At 46.0% G+C, this 19,569-nt stretch overlaps 1 long non-coding RNA gene across 1 annotated transcript in view; it reads left to right on the top strand.

The window, feature by feature from the left end:
- Window positions 1–16,796, top strand: part of LOC130282198 (uncharacterized) — a 104,337-nt gene extending 87,541 nt beyond the window's left edge. The window contains exon 5 of the long non-coding RNA XR_008846274.1: window positions 16,450–16,796. This is a non-coding gene — a long non-coding RNA (uncharacterized LOC130282198). The remainder of the gene's footprint in view (window positions 1–16,449) is intronic.
- The last annotated feature ends 2,773 nt before the right edge of the window (window positions 16,797–19,569 follow it).

The following is a 19,569-nucleotide window of genomic DNA, read 5'->3' as shown; positions in this document are numbered from 1 at the left end:
GTATCCGTAGTTTCAGGTGCTGCACATCTCGTATCTTCACAGCATAGACAATTGCCTTCAGATGACCCCAAAGATAAAAGTCTAAGGGGGTCAGATTGGGAGACCTTGGGGGCCATTCAACTGGCGCACGATGACCAATCCACTTTCCAGGAAACTGTTCATCTAGGAATGTCAGGTCCGAGCATTCAGGGCCGGTTTTAGACTAAGTGAGGCCCTGGGCAAAAATGAAAAATGGGGCCCCCAGATTGCGTGATCAAAGATCACTATGCTGCGCCCACTGAATTGTGCTGCTCAGCTAATGTGAGTAAATGAGATTGAGCTGAAAACCACAAATGGCTGTGACTACAACATGAGAAACATAATAATTCCATCCAGGATGAATTTGTGGCTGTGGTAATTTGGGGTCACAATGTGACACCATTTAGTGCAGGTCAGATCAGCACCCCCCTTTGCAAGAATGAAGTGCACGGACAGCTGTGGAGCAACAGCAACTTGTACGGACAAGAAATCCAGCGCAAAACAGCATCATAAAATGTATGGTCACAGGAAACCACAGGGTCACAGAAAGCCATACATTTTATGATGCTGTTTTATGGGTTTAATAAACCACCTAAAGAGCAAGAATTGATTTGTGCTGGATTTCTCTGTGTGACCACATTTACTTACATTAGCTGAGATTCAGCACGATTCAAGGAGAACAACATGGCGATCTTTGACTGTGCAACTCATTTTTGCCATCTAGCCCTAACCTAATACTGTCACCTTGTTCTTTATACAGTAATAGTCACCGCACACAGATAAACAGTGATCTCAATGCCACCTATCAGTACTAGTGCCCACATATACTATAAGGCTAAGTTCACAGACAGAATATCCACATGGAGAATCTCCGTGCAGATATTCCGCAAACTGCGGGGCACCGACATAATATGCCGGCACTAGGACTGCACAGGAATGCAGCATCTCATAGACAGCCATGCATTCTGTACGGACACATAAAATGGAATTTCCGTGCCAGAAACATCTGTGGATCCGCCGGTGACCCGGCCCATTTTGTGCCTCCAGCTGTTGCCACCCCTTTCCCCCACCTCGCCCGCCCCTGGCCTGCTGAAAATGTTCCGAACACTGGGGCAGTGGACTACCCCTTTAAGTACGCAGCATAGTTCCCCCCCACATTAGTTTGGCAGTGTTACGCCGAGCGCTCCGGGTCCCCGCTCCTCCAGCCGGGATGCGATTCGCGATGCGGGTGGCGTCCGCTCGCGATGCGCACCCCGGCTCCCGTACCTGACTCGCTCTCCGTCGGTCCTGTCCCGGCGCGCGCGGCCCCGCTCCCTAGGGCGCGCGCGCGCCGGGTCTCTGCGATTTAAAGGGCCACTGCGCCGCTGATTGGCGCAAGTGGTTCTAATTAGTGTGTTCACCTGTGCACTCCCTATGTATACCTCACTTCCCCTGCACTCCCTCGCCGGATCTTGTTGCCATTGTGCCAGTGAAAGCGTTTCCTTGTGTGTTCCAAGCCTGTGTTCCAGACCTCCTGCCGTTGCCCCTGACTACGATCCTTGCTGCCTGCCCCGACCTTCTGCTACGTCCGACCTTGCTTCTGCCTACTCCCTTGTACCACGCCTATCTTCAGCAGTCAGAGAGGTTGAGCCGTTGCTAGTGGATACGACCTGGTCACTACCGCCGCAGCAAGACCATCCCGCTTTGCGGCGGGCTCTGGTGAAAACCAGTAGTGACTTAGAACCGGTCCACTAGCACGGTCCACGCCAATCCCTCTCTGGCACAGAGGATCCACCTCCTGCCAGCCGGCATCGTGACAGTAGATCCGGCCATGGATCCCGCTGAAGTCCCTCTGCCAGTTGTCGCCGACCTCACCACGGTGGTCGCCCAGCAGTCACAACAGATAGCGCAACAAGGCCACCAGCTGTCTCAACTGACCGTGATGCTACAGCAGCTACTACCACAGCTTCAGCAATCATCTCCTCCGCCAGCTCCTGCACCTCCTCCGCAGCGAGTGGCCGCTTCAGGCCTACGACTATCCTTGCCGGATAAATTTGATGGGGACTCTAAATTTTGCCGTGGCTTTCTTTCTCAATGTTCCCTGCACTTGGAGATGATGTCGGACCAGTTTCCTACTGAAAGGTCTAAGGTGGCTTTCGTAGTCAGCCTTCTGTCTGGAAAAGCTCTGTCATGGGCCACACCGCTCTGGGACCGCAATGACCCCGTCACTGCCTCTGTACACTCCTTCTTCTCAGAAATTCGAAGTGTCTTTGAGGAACCTGCCCGAGCTTCTTCTGCTGAGACTGCCCTGTTGAACCTGGTCCAGGGTAATTCTTCCGTTGGCGAGTACGCCGTACAATTCCGTACTCTTGCTTCTGAACTATCCTGGAATAATGAGGCCCTCTGCGCGACCTTTAAAAAAGGCCTATCCAGCAACATTAAAGATGTTCTGGCCGCACGAGAAATCCCTGCTAACCTACATGAACTCATTCATCTAGCCACTCGCATTGACATGCGTTTTTCCGAAAGGCGTCAGGAGCTCCGCCAGGATATGGAATTCGTTCGCACGAGGCGTTTTTTCTCCCCGGCTCCTCTCTCCTCTGGTCCCCTGCAATCCGTTCCTGTGCCTCCCGCCGTGGAGGCTATGCAGGTCGACCGGTCTCGCCTGACACCTCAAGAGAGGACACGACGCCGCATGGAGAATCTCTGCCTGTACTGTGCCGGTACCGAACACTTCCTGAAGGATTGTCCTATCCTTCCTCCCCGCCTGGAAAGACGTACGCTGACTCCGCACAAAGGTGAGACAGTCCTTGATGTCAACTCTGCTTCTCCAAGTCTTACTGTGCCTGTGCGGATATCTGCCTCTACCTTCTCCTTCTCTACTATGGCCTTCTTGGATTCCGGATCTGCAGGAAATTTTATTTTGGCCTCTCTCATCAACAGGTTCAACATCCCGGTGACCAGTCTCGCCAGACCCCTCTACATCAATTGTGTTAACAATGAAAGATTGGACTGTATCATACGTTTCCGCACGGAGCCCCTCCTAATGTGCATCGGACCTCATCACGAGAAAATTGAGTTTTTGGTCCTCCCCAATTGCACTTCCGAAATTCTCCTCGGACTACCCTGGCTTCAACACCATTCCCCAACCCTGGATTGGTCCACTGGGGAGATCAAGAGTTGGGGTTCCTCTTGTTTCAAGGACTGCCTTAAACCGGTTCCCAGTTCTCCTTGCCGTGACCCTGTGGTTCCCCCTGTAACCGGTCTCCCTAAGGCCTATATGGACTTTGCGGATGTTTTTTGCAAAAAACAAGCTGAGACTCTACCTCCTCACAGGCCTTATGACTGTCCTATTGACCTCCTCCCGGGCACTACTCCACCCCGGGGCAGAATTTATCCTCTCTCTGCCCCAGAGACTCTTGCTATGTCTGAGTACATCCAGGAAAATTTAAAAAAGGGCTTTATCCGCAAATCCTCCTCTCCTGCCGGAGCCGGATTTTTCTTTGTGTCCAAAAAAGATGGCTCCCTACGTCCTTGCATTGACTACCGCGGTCTTAATAAAATCACGGTAAAGAACCGCTACCCCCTACCTCTCATCTCTGAACTCTTTGATCGCCTCCAAGGTGCTCACATCTTTACCAAACTGGACTTAAGAGGTGCTTATAATCTCATCCGCATCAGAGAGGGGGATGAATGGAAAACGGCATTTAACACTAGAGATGGACACTTTGAGTATCTAGTCATGCCCTTTGGCCTGTGCAACGCCCCTGCCGTCTTCCAAGACTTTGTTAATGAAATTTTTCGTGATCTCTTATATTCCTGTGTTGTTGTGTATCTGGACGATATCCTGATTTTTCTGCCAACCTAGAAGAACACCGCCAGCATGTCCGCATGGTTCTTCAGAGACTTCGTGACAATCAACTTTATGCCAAAATGGAGAAATGTCTGTTTGAATGTCAATCTCTTCCTTTCCTAGGATACTTGGTCTCTGGCCAGGGACTACAAATGGATCCAGACAAACTCTCTGCCGTCTTAGATTGGCCACGCCCCTCCGGACTCCGTGCTATCCAACGTTTTTTGGGGTTCGCCAATTATTACAGACAATTTATTCCACATTTTTCTACCATTGTGGCTCCTATCGTGGCTTTAACCAAAAAGAATGTCAATCCTAAGTCATGGCCTCCTCAAGCGGAAGACGCCTTTAAACAGCTCAAGTCTGCCTTTTCTTCGGCTCCCGTGCTCTCCAGACCTGACCCATCTAAACCCTTCCTATTGGAGGTTGATGCCTCCTCAGTAGGAGCTGGAGCGGTCCTTCTACAAAAAAATTCTTCCGGGCATGCTGTTACTTGTGGTTTTTTTTCTAGGACCTTCTCTCCGGCGGAGAGGAACTACTCCATCGGGGATCGAGAGCTACTAGCCATTAAATTAGCACTTGAGGAATGGAGGCATCTGCTGGAGGGATCAAGATTTCCAGTTATTATTTACACCGATCACAAGAACCTCTCCTATCTCCAGTCTGCCCAACGGCTGAATCCTCGCCAGGCCAGGTGGTCTCTGTTCTTTGCCCGATTTAATTTTGAAATTCACTTTCGGCCTGCCGATAAGAACATTAGGGCCGATGCTCTCTCTCGTTCCTCGGATGCCTCGGAAGTAGAGCTCTCTCCGCAACACATCATTCCTCCTGACTGCCTGATCTCCACTTCTCCAGCCTCCATCAGGCAAACTCCTCCAGGGAAGACCTTCGTCTCTCCACGCCAACGCCTCGGAATCCTCAAATGGGGTCACTCCTCCCATCTCGCAGGTCATGCGGGCATCAAGAAATCCGTGCAACTCATCTCTCGTTTCTATTGGTGGCCGACTCTGGAGACGGATGTTGTGGATTTTGTGCGAGCCTGCACTGTCTGTGCCCGGGATAAGACTCCTCGCCAGAAGCCCGCTGGTCTTCTTCATCCTCTGCCTGTCCCCGAACAGCCTTGGTCTTTGATTGGTATGGACTTTATTACAGACTTGCCCCCATCCCGTGGCAACACTGTTGTTTGGGTGGTCGTTGATCGATTCTCCAAGATGGCACATTTCATCCCTCTTCCTGGTCTTCCTTCAGCGCCTCAGTTGGCAAAACAATTTTTTGTACACATTTTTCGTCTTCACGGGTTGCCCACGCAGATCGTCTCGGACAGAGGCGTCCAATTCGTGTCAAAATTCTGGAGGGCTCTCTGTAAACAACTCAAGATTAAATTAAACTTTTCTTCTGCCTATCATCCTCAATCCAATGGGCAAGTAGAAAGAATTAACCAGGTCCTGGGTGATTATTTACGGCATTTTGTTTCCTCCCGCCAGGATGACTGGGCAGATCTTCTACCATGGGCCGAATTCTCGTATAACTTCAGAGTCTCTGAATCTTCCTCCAAATCCCCATTTTTCGTGGTGTACGGCCGTCACCCTCTTCCCCCCCTCCCTACTCCCTTGCCCTCTGGTTTGCCCGCTGTGGATGAAATATCTCGTGATCTTTCCACCATATGGAAAGAGACCCAAAATTCTCTCTTACAGGCTTCATCACGCATGAAGAAGTTTGCTGATAAGAAAAGAAGAGCTCCCCCCATTTTTTCTCCTGGAGACAAGGTATGGCTCTCCGCTAAATATGTCCGCTTCCGTGTCCCTAGCTACAAATTGGGACCACGCTATCTTGGTCCTTTCAAAATTTTGTGCCAGATTAATCCTGTCTCTTACAAACTTCTTCTTCCTCCTTCTCTTCGTATTCCTAATGCCTTTCACGTTTCTCTTCTTAAACCACTCATCATCAACCGTTTCTCTCCCAAACTTGTTTCTCCCACTCCTGTTTCCGGCTCCTCGGACATCTTCTCCGTAAAGGAGATACTGGCCTCCAAGAAGGTCAGAGGGAAAACTTTTTTTTTGGTCGATTGGGAGGGTTGTGGTCCTGAAGAGAGATCCTGGGAACCTGAGGACAATATCCTAGACAAAAGTCTGCTCCTCAGGTTCTCAGGCTCTAAGAAGAGGGGGAGACCCAAGGGGGGGGTACTGTTACGCCGAGCGCTCCGGGTCCCCGCTCCTCCCCGGAGCGCTCGCTACACTCTCGCTACTGCAGCGCTCCGGTCAGATCCACTGACCCGGTGCGCTGCGATACCGCCTCCAGCCGGGATGCGATTCGCGATGCGGGTGGCGTCCGCTCGCGATGCGCACCCCGGCTCCCGTACCTGACTCGCTCTCCGTCGGTCCTGTCCCGGCGCGCGCGGCCCCGCTCCCTAGGGCGCGCGCGCGCCGGGTCTCTGCGATTTAAAGGGCCACTGCGCCGCTGATTGGCGCAAGTGGTTCTAATTAGTGTGTTCACCTGTGCACTCCCTATGTATACCTCACTTCCCCTGCACTCCCTCGCCGGATCTTGTTGCCATTGTGCCAGTGAAAGCGTTTCCTTGTGTGTTCCTAGCCTGTGTTCCAGACCTCCTGCCGTTGCCCCTGACTACGATCCTTGCTGCCTGCCCCGACCTTCTGCTACGTCCGACCTTGCTTCTGCCTACTCCCTTGTACCGCGCCTATCTTCAGCAGTCAGAGAGGTTGAGACGTTGCTAGTGGATACGACCTGGTCACTACCGCCGCAGCAAGACCATCCCGCTTTGCGGCGGGCTCTGGTGAAAACCAGTAGTGACTTAGAACCGGTCCACTAGCACGGTCCACGCCAATCCCTCTCTGGCACAGAGGATCCACCTCCTGCCAGCCGGCATCGTGACAGGCAGTATAGTTCCCCCCCCCACATTAGTTTGGCAGTATAGTTCTCTCCACATTAGGTTGGCAGTATAGTTCTCCCCACATTAGGCTGGCAGTATAGTTCCCCCCACATGAGGTTGGCAGTATAGTTCCCCCAACATAAGGTTGGCAGTATAGTTCTCCCCACATTAGGCTGGCAGTATAGATAACCCAACATTAGGTTGGCAGTATAGTTCCCCACATTAGGTTGACAGTATGTTCCCCCACATTAGGTTAGCAGTATAGTTCCCCCACATTAGGTTGGCAGTATAGTTCCCCACATTAGGTTGGCAGTATAGTTTCCCCACATTAGGTTGGCAGTATAGTTCCCCCCACATTAGGTTGGCAGTATAGTTCCCCCCACATTAGGTTGGCAGTATAGTTCCCCCACATTAGGTTTGCAGTATAGTTCCCCCCACATTAGGTTGGCAGTATAGTTCCCCCACATTAGGTTGGTAGTATAGTTCCCCCACATTAGGTTGGCAGTATAGTTCCCCCACATTAGGTTGGTAGTATAGTTCCCCCCACATTAGGTTGTAGTTCCCCCACATTAGGTTGGCAGTATAGTTCCCCCACATTAGGTTGGCTGTATAGTTCCCCCACAATAGGTTGGCAGTATAGTTCCCCCACATTAGGCTGGCAGTATAGTTCCCCCACATTAGGTTGGCAGTATAGTTCCCCCACATTAGGTTGGCAGTATAGTTCCCCCACATTAGGTTGGCAGTATAGTTCCCCCACATTAGGTTGGCAGTATAGTTCCCCCACATTAGGTTGGCAGTATAGTTCCCCCACATTAGGTTGGCAGTATAGTTCCCTTTCATTAGGTTAAATCTAGAGAGAGGGAGGAAGGCGCCTCATGTGCGGGATCAGCAGATCTTGTTAGTGGGGGTAGGGACGGTAATTCCCAAGCCGCTTACCAAAGTTGGTTGTGCGCCCACACACAACAAGGTAAAATGCAGAAGAAATGTAGAAGAAGGTCCACTGCAGCCCTCCTGGGTAAAAGTACAATCAAAACCGAATGACCATGGATTCAGGAGTTTGTCTGGCGCAGAGAGGAACCATCAGGCAGCCAAGTAAAATCAATGGATTTATTAAATGCAACGCGTTTCGCTGCGCATGCGCAGCTTCATCAGGTAACTGATGAAGCTGCGCATGCGCAGCGAAACGCGTTGCATTTAATAAATCCATTGATTTTACTTGGCTGCCTGATGGTTCCTCTCTGCGCCAGACAAACTCCTGAATCCATGGTCATTCGGTTTTGATTATACTTTCATTAGGTTGGCAGTATAGTTCCCCCCACATTAGGTTGGCAGTATAGTTCCCCCACATTAGCCTGGCAGTATAGTTCCCCCACATTAGGTTGGCAGTATAGTTCCCCCACATTAGGTTGGCAGTATAGTTCCCTTTCATTAGGTTGGCAGTATAGTTCCCCCACATTAGCCTGGCAGTATAGTTCCCCCACATCAGGTTGGCAGTATAGTTCCCCCACATTAGGTTGGCAGTATATTCCCCACATTAGGTTGGCAGTATAGTTCCCTTTCATTAGGTTGGCAGTATGTTCCCCCACATTAGGTTGGCAGTATAGTTCCCCCACATTAGGTTGGCAGTATAGTCCCCCCACATTAGGTTGGCATTATAGTTCCCCCACATTAGGTTGGCAGTATGTTCCCCCACAGACATACAGCCTACAACCATATACAGTGTATGGCTGGAGGCTGTATGTCTATGTATTGCCCTGCTTCAGTGCTCCGACCACCCGCTCCTCATGGCTTATAGGCCATAGCAGTAGGTCCCGGGACCAGAGGAGCAGTTGTCGGAGCACTGAAGATGACGTGCCGCTGGTGACTTACCATGCTGGCCAGCGGGCGTCCTCCTGCTCGATGCTTTGTGCCTCCGTTCCTATGGGCGCATGCACGGGATGTCAGTGACATCCCGGCGTGCGCTATCTCTTGCGTGCGCCCCTGTGTTTTTAAAGTTAATGCAGTGCCGCAGAGAGTTAATGCGGGCAACCTTGTGTCCCAAAAAGATCTTTCGGGACACAGGGATGTCCTTAATAGTGACGGGGGAAATTAATCCAAGAAGTTGAAGAGATAGTCTTGTAGATTTGCATAGAGCTCCGCTCGCTGTAATATCCCGGGGGGAAAGAGAGCTATCATTGGTTATCAGCGCCTTTATATCTGAAGGGGCAGGCTCAAAGCTTATTGGTTCCCCAAACCTGTCAGTCCTATCACAAAGGATTGTGGTACATCACATGACCCGAAAGGTCCTTAACTTTAGCATAACACATTTACTATGAATCACATGACCTAAGGTCCTGTAAGTAACCTTTATTTTATTAAATATTCTAAATATATACCGTACAATAAATTACATTTTGATGAGGTGACTAAGGGTTATCCCACTGAGAGAATCCTAATGGCACAAAGGAACTCTGACTATGGGGACTTACGACACAAGGTACAGGACCATGTCCAGTACCGGGACACCAAATATCTATTTCATATCTATCTATCCCATATCCATCTATCTATCTATCTATCTCATATCAATCTATCTATCTATCTCTCTTATCTCCTTTCTATCTTATATCTCTGTGTTTCCCAATCAGGGTGCCTCCAGCTGTTGCAAAACTACAACTACTAGCCTTTAGCTGTCCAGGCATGCTGGGTTTTGTAGTTTTGCAACAGCTGGAAGCACCCTGGTGTGGGCATTACCTACCTTGGGGCACACCTACTGGGGCATTACCTACTGTCTACCTGTTAGGGTCCTTACTTACGACCTACGTGGGTACATTACATACTACCTACTGGGGGCATCACCTACAACCTACCCACTGGGGTATAACCTACTATATACCTATAGGCCCTGAGCTGTGTAAGGGGCCCCAAAATTTCTGATGGCAGCCCTGCTCTTACTGGGTATATGCAGGATCCACTATCAACTTAAAAACTTCCATGTGGATAGGGAAGGGTGCATGTCCCCTCCCCTTCACACAAAATGCAAACACAGAAATACCCAGCACAAGAACAAACGCCCGGGTGCATGCCACTATGACATATACAAAATACACAAAAAAAAAAAGTTTGACACCAAAGTAAAATTGCAACCCTTCTTAGGCATGCACCCCTCCCTATCCACATGAAGGTTTCTTTTTCTTTTTAATTGATAGCTTTATCCTGCATGTCACCCAGCCAGTGGCTTTATGCCCAGAGGTGATGTCAGGCCCAAGGCCTAAGTGTGAGGTGGATTTGTATGTACAGTATTTAATTGTTTGGATCATGTCGAGTCCAAGACCTGAGTGAGAATTCGCTCATTAGGTATTTTATTAGTTTCTGTGAGTTTTCTGAACTGTCTTGCTGCACCCTTTATTATTTTTTGTAACCTGTATATCATTTGTTTCATTTTTATTTATTTTTTTACACATAGGACTGTGAAACCTTTTTTTTCCAGATTAAATTTACAATTCAGCTCTGGCCTTTGATCTCAAAATATAAGCTCACCTTTCTGAAGGAAGCTCGGGTAGAACACCTTTACAACAGGGTAAATAAAGTGACTTGCTGAGTCTAGCATCAGGTACCCAGAGGTCTGGTGGCAATAACCCTTAATATAAATGTAACCAAATCTCCAGGGCCAGATGGATTGCACCCAAGAGTTCTTAGAGAGGTAAGTTCAGTAATATCTGTACCCCTGTTCATGATATTTAGAGATTCACTGGTGTCTGGTATTGTGACCAAGGGACTGGCGCAAGGCGAATGTGGTGCCAATCTTCAAAAAGGGCTCTAGGTCTTCCCCAGGAAACTATAGACCGGTAAGTTTAACATGCATTGTGGGTAAATTGTTTGAAGGACTTATAAGGGATTACATACAGGAATACATAGGGGATAATTGTATTATAAGTGATAGCCAGCATGGGTTTACTAAGGATAGAAGTTGTCAAACCAATCTAATTTGCTTTTATGAAGAGGTGAGTAGAAGCCTTGACAGAGGAATGGCTGTGGATATAGTGTTTCTGGATTTTGCTAAAGCATTTGATACTGTCCCTCATAGACGTCTGACAGGTAAGTTAAGGTCTTTGGGTTTGGAAATTTTAGTTTGTAACTGGATTGAACACTGGCTCATGGATCGTACCCAGAGAGTGGTGGTCAATGATTTGTACTCTGATTGGTCCCCGGTAATTAGTGGTGTACCCCAAGGTTCAGTACTGGGCCCGCTGTTGTTTAATTTATTTATCAATGATATAGAGGATGGTATTAACAGCTCTGTTTCTATCTTTGCAGATGACACCAAGCTTTGTAGCACAGTACAGTCTATAGAGGATGTGCATAAGTTACAAGATGACTTGGATAGACTAAGTGTCTGGGCATCCACTTGGCAAATGAGGTTCAATGTGGATAAATGTAAAGTTATGCATCTGGGTACTAATAACATGCATGCATCGTATGTCTTAGGGGGGATTAAACTGGCAGAGTCACTGGTAGAGAAGGATCTGGGTGTACTTGTAGATCACAGACTACAGAATAGCATGCAATGTCAGGCTGCTGCTTCCAAGGCCAGCATGATATTGTCATGTATCAAAAGAGGCATGGACTCGAGGGACAAGGACATAATACTCCCCCTTTATAAAGCATTGGTACGGCCTCACCTGGAATATGCTGTTCAGTTTTGGTCACCTGTCCATAAAAGGGACACTGTGGAGCTGGAAAGGGTGCAGAGACGCGCGACTAAACTAATATGGGGCATGGAACATCTTAGCTATGAGGAGCGATTAAAGGAGTTACAATTGTTTAGTCTTGAGAAGAGACGTTTAAGGGGGGATATGATAAACGTATATAAGTATATTAATGGCCCATACAAAAAATATGGAGAAAAACTGTTCCAGGTTAAACCCCCCAAAGGACGAGGGGGCACTCCCTCCGTCTGGAAAAGAAAAAGTTTAGTCTCAAGGGGCAGCACGCCTTCTTTACCATGATAACTGTGAACTTATGGAACAGTCTACCTCAGGAACTGGTCACAGCAGGAAAAATTAACAGCTTTAAAACAGGATTAGATACATTCCTGGAACAAAATAACATTAATGCTTACGAAGAAATATAAAATCCCATCCCTTCCCCAATATCGCGCCACACCCCTACCCTTCAATTCCCTGGTTGAACTTGATGGACATATGTCTTTTTTCGACCGTACTAACTATGTAACTATGTAACATTTTCTCCAGCGACTCAGCTGGATGGATAGGGTATTATCGTGACAGGTTAGCAGAGTGAGTGTGTTAGGAGCCTATCCAAAATTAGGCCACCTCAGCGTGGGGGATGGGGGACATGTTTTGATCAAAAAGTGTGCGAAGTGCACTAATTATACTTTTTGTGTATTTCATAAATCAATATGGAGTAATTCTGGGGACTAAGAATAAAAGAGGGAGTCATGGTGAAGATTAGGAATGAGACAGGGGATCATACTGTAAACCAGAAATGAAAAATGGCACAATGGTGGAACTATGAATTGGAGGAGGAGCCATGCTGGAGACTAGGAATAAAAAGGAAGGCACACTGATTACCAAAATAAAGAAGGGGAAGCAATGCTGGGGAAAAGGAATAAGATAAAAAGTCATGCTGGTGACAAAATTTATTTAGAAACAATATAGGTGAGTAGGAATGAGAGCAGAAGCCATTGTGGGGACTAGGAATGAGTAGAGGAGCAATTCTCAGGATTAGGAATGAGAGAGGGAGCCATGCTAGGAATATAAATGAGAGTAGAGCAATGCATAGGACAAGGTATGGTGAGGCCCTACTGAAGAATGAGAGAGGAGTCATTTTTGGAACTGGGAATGAGAGGGGAGCAGAGCCATATTGGGGGCCAGGAATGAGATGGGGAGCCATGCTGTGCTAATGTATGAGAGGGGCAGCAATGGGGGGGGGAGCCATGAGATGGGGAGCCATGCTATGCCCAGGAACGAGAGGGGGAGCTATGTTGTGGACCAGAAATGAGAAATGAGATTTGCCATGAGAAGAAGGTTAAGAAAATCAAAAAATCATTATTTGTATTCTATATATTTTACATGAATTATATCATATTTTACATGACGTCGATCCCATTAGAGGCTTTAACGTATAATCAACATACTTTATTCTCCAAGAGGACCACCTCCATAAAGGACCATTTTCTGTACATTTTGGGTGGTCAGTTCAAAAAGTTTTCACTGTATAAATTCCTACATTGTTACAAGCATCTGTTGATTGTTAATTACTGTGTAAGAAAAAAACAGTATAAGGCACATAGGGGAATGTATCATTGTCTGAGCTATTTTTCAACTTTTTCAACATTTCACTTGGCATAAAATGAGATTGAAAGGAGGTGTGGCCTTCAGTAATGGCGGATTTATCACAATTTATGCTGCAGAACTACATAGTTCAGAGCTGGTGTTGACCTGCCCAGCACAGAGCATGGCAGAATCACTGCCTGATTTATTAAGTCAGGGAAGGAGAAAACAGCAGGGTTTCCCATTAAGACTAAGGCTGTGAAATTCCCCCTATAATCTCTAAACAGTAAGACTCTGTGACTGGGATTTGACCTAAAGGTAGGAAACTGAAAAATCTGGTATTTTTGAATGGGCAATTAAGCCATTCTGAATTTGGGTTCATTCTTATGCAATCTGTAGCCAACACGCTCCTATCTTTCAATTTGGAGATGAACATACTCATTTTTGTTGCCAGCAAAGCAATGTATTTAAATTCTTCAGCTGCTTATTTTTCTGTGGATATGCAACATATCCTCAGCAAAAGTCTGTAACTGTGATGGATTAAAAGGGTTCTCCGCCATAAGGTGATTTTAGTATGTACCTGTCAGACAGGTATGAACATGCTTTAGGGTGTGTTCACATGCTATTACTAGCAGCTGCTTGCCTGCTGCGAGTTACGCTACCATTGATTTAAATGGGTCCACAAACATTCCGCAATTCTGTAGTGTCAGATTTGCAGACTGTTCGCGGACCCATTCAAATTAATGGTAGCGTAACTCGCAGCGGGTTTCCCGCAGCGGGAAACCCGTTGCTAGTTACTAGCATGTGAACGCACCCTAAGAAAGATTCGAGCTTGACTTGGGGATAAATGGCTATTTTCTAAATCAACTATAACGCTGAGACTATCTTTTTGTGAACTGGCTATTTCCTGTTGGAGTTTGTTCCCTTAAACTACAAGTCCCATGATTCCTTGTTTGTAAGTGTGAGGTCACTTTTTTCCCTCGCACACATCAGCCACCAAACCCATTGAAACATATCTGTGCTCTCTTCAATGCAATGCTTTCTGACCAAGGTGCCGCCAGCTGTTGTAAAACTACAATTCACTGCAGAATGACTTTACCCCCTCCCAGCAGTCACTCCACCAATTGAAGAAAAGACAGGCTCCCTCTGAACACCTGAATAGTGATGTAATGTCTCTGGGAAACCTGGGAAAACCTGAGATGACCATAAAAAACAAGTACAGACACAATATTACGAACTACACAAACTCTACAGGCCCTGTAGTATAGTCAAATAAAAAAATATCCGGGAATAACCCTTTAAAATCATTCCCCCCCCCCCCCCCCCTTGAAAAAATGTCTGTATATGGCCATGTTTATAAACATACATACAAAATATACATACAAACATTTATTTCAACCTATTATCCTGCAGTGTTGATCCAGAGGAAGGCAAAAAACAATAAACAAAGCATGAGGTTGTGGTAGCTTGGGGGTGTAGGGTAGGTAGGGTGTAGCTGTGCAGTGATGAAAGGGTGTTGGATTAACCAATAACTGTTGTGACACCAGGGTGCGGGTTCCTCTCTGTATATATATCCTACTGCCAGTCGTCCCAGGAACGATAGGGAGGAATAAAGGATTGTCCACAACCGGAGTTTTAGTAAACTGAAGATAACTTTACTGCAGATTTTATGCAGGTTACACGTAGTAACAGTCGTTACAGACGACCGGACTTAAGGCTTCTCACAGGTTTGGTTGGGACCTTATAGGGAATAAGCTTGAAGGATTTGCTTTACGCTGTTCCACTGGATTTAGGGGTATTGTTTATCACGTAGGATTAGGATTGAGATAGATTGAATTCACGGTTTTGTATTCGGCGGAAGTTAGCAGGCTTCAGGCCCAGATTTGTCTTGAAGGTATACACGGAGCTTCTCTCTCTCTCCTAGTACGGAACCCAAGAGAGGAAAAAGAGAGCGATCATTGGGTAATAGTGACCTTATATCTAAAAGGGCAGGCTTCAAGCTTATTGGTCCCCCAGACCTGTCAGTCCTAATACAAAGCATTGTGGTACATCACGTGACATGAACACATGACCTGGAAGGTCCTTGACCTTAGCAGCACAACAGAATTATTAATCATGTGACCTAAGGTCCTGGAAACAACATTTATACTATACAATATATAAAATATATACATAAAAGAAGGGAGAGGCGACTAGGGGTTATCCCACTAAGAGCATCCTATCAGTATGGAGGAACTCTGACTTTGGGGACTTATTACACAAGGTACAGTATACGTACAGTACCGGGACACCACAAGGTAAAAAACAATTCTCCTTATTTTAGTTGGCAAGCCTGATGAATGTTCTCAGGATGTTCATAAATAGAATTTGGTGAATTCTCATAATTATGTAACATTTAGTTGTGGCAGTAAAATGCAACATACAAAGGGACACAGTTAAGAGTCCTAATGTCTCCTCTAGTGCAATGTCCCAGGGTGGGGTAAATGCAAATCACCGTGCCCTGACCTTAGTATCCAGCATGTTGAATCATTCCAAGGATACTATTCATTTTATGGGACAAACTGCTGCCAAAGTATCAGTATCAGTTTGCAGTAACCGAAAGACATTACATAGTGTGGATGTGCTGCAACTCCAGGCGAAAACTTCAAACATTGCTACCATCTAAATTAGCTTTAAGTGGATTTCCAAACTTGCAAAGTGATCCCCTATTGTATCCTGGTGGGTTTGACTGCTGGAGCCCCCATAATCTCGAGAGAGGGGACTGGAGTCTCTTGGTAAAATGGATTGGCGGGTCATGTAGTTGCACACAACTGGGCACATTAAATACGGTAAGTGTTTTTCTTTGCATCTGCCTCTTTTGTTACAAGTTATTAACTGTGTTTGATTTGTTAACTGGTCGTGTGTCTTAATGCGGCTTGTTTCTTTGTACGCCTGACTGCACCTATCTATGCCTGAATGCACCACTATACATGCATAAGGAAAAACATGCAGCCTAGATTTACCCCACCTATGAACTGGTTTAGATGGTGACAGAAACCGATGCCAGAAATTGGCCTAGACTATACCAAATCATGGCATAAAACTTAAAACTTTTATTTTTTATTTTTAAAGAAATATTGTGAGCAAGGCACAAACATTTCTATGTTCTGGGGCATGGCTACAAAAATTGGGTGCAAATTGATAAAAATCTAAAAAAAAGAAGCCCAAATCTCGACAGTAAAATAAGGACGAGTACACAACGTATGGCCATTTCTATGCATTCTTTTTATTTGACGTTTGCTGGTATCATATTGTAATGCTATTAGGATGACATATCAATATTTCCTATAGTATTTGATATTTCAGTATATGCATGTGTGTGTGTCTGCATGAAATATCTGCACAATCTACTTTCTAAGCAGCTTTGATTTTTATTATTATCTCATTTTTTCCTTAAGGAATCAGAAGAACAGAAGTAAAAGTCATCAGCATTAAGTTATCAGCATTAGATCTGTGCAGCTTGGGCCAGAGTAAAAATTTCCTCTGCAATGAAACCGGATCCAGTCACTGAGCTGATGCCTGTACAAGTAAATCACTATGTAGGGACAGTCTCCCCCTACTGAAATAAACTCTTTTTTATGACATTGTGTTAGTATTTAATACATATATTGGGCATTTTCATGAAAAACATCTTCGATGTGTAGAGTTAAACTGCCGTACGGGCCAAGGACACCAGACGACTGGCAGGTCAGACACTGTGACTGGCACCATAGTGGAATGCTAGCTTTTAAATTAGACTTCACTACAGTAAATTTGGCTCTGTAACACTAGCACCTCGTGGTTATCTGTTTCCATATTCTTATTTACTGCTAGCCTTCTACTCTGTTCACTTAAAGGGGTATTCCATAAAAAAAATATTTTTTTTTTTTCATATCAACTGGCTCCAGAAAGTTAAACAGATTTGTAAATTACTTCTATTAAAAAAAATTATTCTTCCAGCACTTATCAGCTGCTGAAGTTGAGTTGTTCTTTTCTGTCTGACAACAGTGCTCTCTGCTGACACCTCTGTCTGTCTCAGGAACTGTCCAGAGCAGGAGAGGTTTGCTATGGGGATTTGCTCCTACTCTGGACAGTTCCTGAGACAGACAGAGGTTTCAGCAGAAAGTACTGTTGTTAGACAGAAAAGAGCGACTCAACTTCAGCAGCTGATAAGTACTGGAAGGATTACGATTTTTTAACAGAAGTAATTTACAAATATGTTTAACTTTCGGAAGCCAGTTGATATGGAAAAAAAAAGTTTTTTTCATGTAATACCCCTTTAAGCTGGAATCACACTTGTAGTTTATGTGGAAGGAAAAAAAATCCACACAGCGCATCATAGGGTGAAATATGTGAGATCAAAAGGTGGTGATGGAAGAGTTGAAAACTGTTCACCTTTTTTTTATTGTGTTAACTATGCCCAAGTCTAATACCAAGGCTCATAAAGTGTTCAAGTGGCTGGAGCTTCTCAGTAGAAAACAGAGAATTCGGATAACAAATGTAGATAAGAGAAGATAAAGTTACATAAATAAAAGTGATGGCGTACTTTTTATTAATAAGTAAAATAGCACAACACATTTCATAGCACCTAATAAAACAATGGTCCAGACTAACAAACAACGTGGGCAACACCAAACAAACAATGCAGTCACACCTCTTTATTTTCTACCCATATCGTTTGTTGTTACTATAGACCCAAGGAAGAAATAGTGTATGGTACTACTATACAGCACCAATATAGACAATAATACCACTTTATGGTGACTACAGGCTGTGCTTTATGTGAAATTGACTATGCCCTTCCCCTATATGACATTGTCAAAAAGAAGCGGGGTATATATGATATTAAAGGGGTTATTCACCATAAGGAGATTTGACTACGTACCTGCCAAACAGTAATAGCCATGAATAGGAAGGATCCATGATTTTCTTGGGGCTAAATTGTTGTGAGATTACCATAAACGCTGAGGCTATCTTTAAAGGGGTTGTGCGCTGCCCTGCAGTTCGGAGCTCTGCTCACAGCGTCCGGAAGTTCATTACTCCGAACGCTGTGTATGGGCTTCTGTGTTCGCAGCCGCCGGGCGTGACGTCACGCCCGGCCCCTTCGTGACGTCACGCCAGCCCCCTCTACCAAAGTCTATGCTGTCACGCCCCCTTCCCATAGACTTTCATTGAGGGGGCGTGCGTGACGTCACGAGGGGGCGGGCGAGACATCACGAAGGGGCCGGCGGCTGTGAACACGGAAGACCGCACACAGCGTTCGGAGTAATGAACTTCCGGACGCTGTGAGTGGAGCTCCGAACTGCAGTGCAACGCACAACCCCTTTAAATGAACTATTTCCTGTTGGAGTTTGTTCCCTTAAACTACAAATCCCATCATTCCTTGTTTAAGCAAAAAAGAAAAAAGAGTGATACGCGCCCCTGGTGAAGTATGTTTAAAATAGTTAGCAAGAGGTAGGTGAAAACTCACTTACCAGAGGATGTTGCGCTAAGAGCACAACACCTGAGATGACATCCATGTAGCAGTTTGGAGCCTGCAGCTTCAGCTTGTCCGGGTATAGCTTCGCTGACAAGCTAAACAATTCAAATATAAAAGTTGAGCTCTCCTGGGCGCCGGTCTCTCAGCAATGCAGGCGCCGGCACAAGCACTGGGACCGCTCAGACGTATGACGTCACCATAGATGGCTATGCATTTCCTATAGGATCCTGTACAGTGAGTGTGTAGAGCCACCTCACGGAGCTCGCACTGATTGCAGCCGTGAGGGAAACTTTACCTCCCGTCTGTAATCAGAGGCTCTACACACTCACTGTACAGGATCCTATAGGAAATGCATAGCCATCTAAGGTGACGTCATATGTCTGAGCGGTCCCAGTGCTTGTGCCGGCGCCTGCATTATAAGGAATTGCTGCACAGTGTGAATGAGCCCGGATGTTCTTCAGTCAGACAGGCATTGCTGAGAGACCGGCGCCCAGGAGAGCTCAACTTTTACATTTGAATTGTATCATTCCTTGTTTGTAAGTGGGAGGTCACTTTTTTCCCTCCCACACATCAGCCACCCCACCCATTGAACCACACCTGTGATCTCTTCAATGCAATAGACCAGTATTCTGACCAGGGTGCCTCCAGCTGTTGCAAAAACAGAATGACCTTCCTCCCACAGAAATAATGTGAGACCACCGTTAGACAGAAGTACAGATACTATATTATGAACCACACTAACTTTACAGCTCCTGTAGCAAAGTCAAATAAAAAATATCCCGGAATACCCCTATAAAAGCATGCCCCATGTTTGTCAATGGCCATGTTTATCCCCTTAAGGACACAGCCCATTTTGACCTTAAGGACAGGGCCAATTTTATTTTTGCGTCTTCGTTTTTTCCTCTTCGCCTTCTAAAATCCATAACTCTTTTATATTTCCATTCACAAAACTATATGAGGGCTTGTTTTTTGCATGACCAGTTGTACTTTGTAATGACATCACTCATTTTATCCTAAAATGTATAGTAAACCCCCCAAAAATGTTTTTACGTAAGGAAAT

The sequence above is a fragment of the Hyla sarda genome, chromosome 7 (assembly GCF_029499605.1).
Source record: "Hyla sarda isolate aHylSar1 chromosome 7, aHylSar1.hap1, whole genome shotgun sequence".
In the NCBI taxonomy this organism is placed as follows: domain Eukaryota; kingdom Metazoa; phylum Chordata; class Amphibia; order Anura; family Hylidae; genus Hyla; species Hyla sarda.
Note: the sequence above shows the minus strand (reverse complement) of the source record. Positions and strands in the feature narration are given on the sequence as shown.